Below are 2,215 nucleotides of genomic sequence, written 5' to 3'. Positions count from 1 at the left end.
CAGAAAAGCAGAGAAGGGGTAGAGACAGGGAGAGAAGGGGGTCGAGGTGCTTGCCCCTCCCCCAGAAAAGCGGGGCTTGCCACTAAGGGTGAAGGACCAAGGGAGGCGTCCCTGCAGCGTGGTCAGACACCTCTGAAACGTGGGCGAGTAATCAGAGAGGCGTCCCTGCAATGATTAGACACCAAGGGAAGGCTGCCTTCCCCAGTCTATGACCCGGCGCAGGCGTTTTGGGTTCGTGGATAAAACGTGTCTCCTTTGTCTCTACCAGAAAATGAAAGGAATTGAAATTAAGAGAAGGGAGAGATTGAAGGGTGGCGCAAAGATTGAAAGGAGAAAGAGGTCGAGCGATAGTGAGAGAGGTTGGAGAAGATGGTAAAAAGAGGCTGCTTACCCAATTTAAAATTGGTGAGATGTTCCTTGGGCTGGTTGTTCTGAGGACCAGAGGTCGTAAGTAGATCTTTCTCACAGAGCAAAGAGCAGGAGGACAGGGGATTGATCTCCCAAGGGAGGTCTCCTGATCCGAGTCACGGCACCAAAATGACATGCGCATCTGTGTGAAGAGACCACCAAACAGGCTTTGTGTAAGCAACATGGCTGTTTACTTCACCTGGGTACAGGCGGGCTGAGTCCGAAAAGAGAGTCAGCCCCCTTCCATTTTTTAAGGCAGTAGTTATTAGTAGAGCCTACTGCCATTTCTCCTTCAGCTCCTCACAGTGGATGGTAAGCATTTGCTTTACGAAATCAAAGTTCCATGCTCTTTGTGCTAAGTCTCCTCTGCCTTTCTGTGAGAGGCTAGAATTGGGATCGACCCTCAGCTGTGCCAGAGCGTTGGTACATGTCTCAGTTCTGGAATCTACTCTGTGCTTGTTGCCTTCCATCCACCGACAGCCCTCTGTCTTCCTGTCACTCCTTCAACACGGAGTCCAGCAGTGCGCACACAGGTGAGCCTGTGTGAATGCTGGTTTTGTAGGATCTTATCGGGACCTTAGTCATCTTTTCACTAGGAAACCAGACACTGCAGAGGACTTACAGAAAAGCCCAAAGAAGCTGTATCAATAGAATCATAGAGACAGAATTCTATAACCATAGGAAATGGCATTGATTATCATGAAATGTGCATTTATGTGAGACATAGTGAAACATCACATTTCTTTTTTTTTTTTTTTTTTTTTGGGATATGACCTTTATTGAGCTTATCCACCAGAGTGGAAATAATGTCTGTACAAAACCAAATGTTTGTTACTATAACTTCTGCATCACAATTAAAATCCAAACAGTTTTTTAAAAACAGTCAACTCAATCAAAACCCACTACTTCAGAATCAATAGCTTCTTTGAAGCCACAGTAACACTTAAATATGGTTAAGACTCGAATGCAGAAATTTGGTTGGTTGGAAAGCTAATTAAACTTCCAACTTGCTCAAATAGAACTACAAAAAGGCAAAATTGTGTTTTTCACAGAGATACAGTGCACTGGAATCACCAACACTGGACAGCTGTTAAGAGTATTTAGAGTCCTGAGATAACAAGGAATCCAGGCATCCTTTAGACAGTCTTCTGTTGTCCTTTCTTCCCAATCAGAGATTTGTGAATGTGTGGAATGACACCACCACCAGCAATTGTAGCCTTGATAAGCGAATCCAATTCTTCATCTCCACGAATAGCAAGTTGCAAGTGACAAGGGGTAATACGCTTTACCTTTAAGTCTTTTGATGCATTTCCTGCCAGTTCAAGTACCTCTGCGGTGAGGTACTCCAGGATGGCTGCGCTGTACACAGTGGCAGTTGCGCCCACACGTCCATGACTGGTCGTCCTAGATTTCAGGTGTCGATGAATACGGCCCACTGGGAACTGCAAGCCGGCTCTCTGCGAGCGGGAAACCGCCTTTGTCTTGGCCTTTCCGGAGTCCTTTCCAGCCTTACCGCAAGCCATTTCGAATTCTGCTGAAGCTCAAGCAAGCAAGGCAGAGAAAAGGCTAATCGGACACACGGTGAGATCCCACCACCTACTCCTTCGTCGCACCGCGATTCAAACTGCCGAAACATCACATTTCTTACTGGGTAAGAGCTTGGAAAAGAGATTATGAAAGTATAACGGACTCTACTCTTGTATCGTGGAACATGGTAAAATGATGCAAGGTATTGTATAGAATGGAACAAACAGAATAGAATTCTATAGAGTAGCGCAGAATAGAACAAATAGTATAATGTTATATA

At 45.3% G+C, this 2,215-nt stretch overlaps 1 pseudogene across 1 annotated transcript; it reads right to left on the bottom strand.

Moving 5' to 3' along the window:
* Positions 1 to 1,151: 1,151 nt before the first annotated feature.
* On the bottom strand, positions 1,152 to 2,031 carry LOC113219813 (annotated as a pseudogene). The gene has a single exon (XR_003306820.1). The product of XR_003306820.1 is annotated as a histone H2A.Z pseudogene (transcript).
* Positions 2,032 to 2,215: the final 184 nt, after the last annotated feature.

Source organism: Piliocolobus tephrosceles, chromosome 10 (assembly GCF_002776525.5).
Source record: "Piliocolobus tephrosceles isolate RC106 chromosome 10, ASM277652v3, whole genome shotgun sequence".
NCBI classification, from domain to species: domain Eukaryota; kingdom Metazoa; phylum Chordata; class Mammalia; order Primates; family Cercopithecidae; genus Piliocolobus; species Piliocolobus tephrosceles.
Note: the sequence above shows the minus strand (reverse complement) of the source record. Positions and strands in the feature narration are given on the sequence as shown.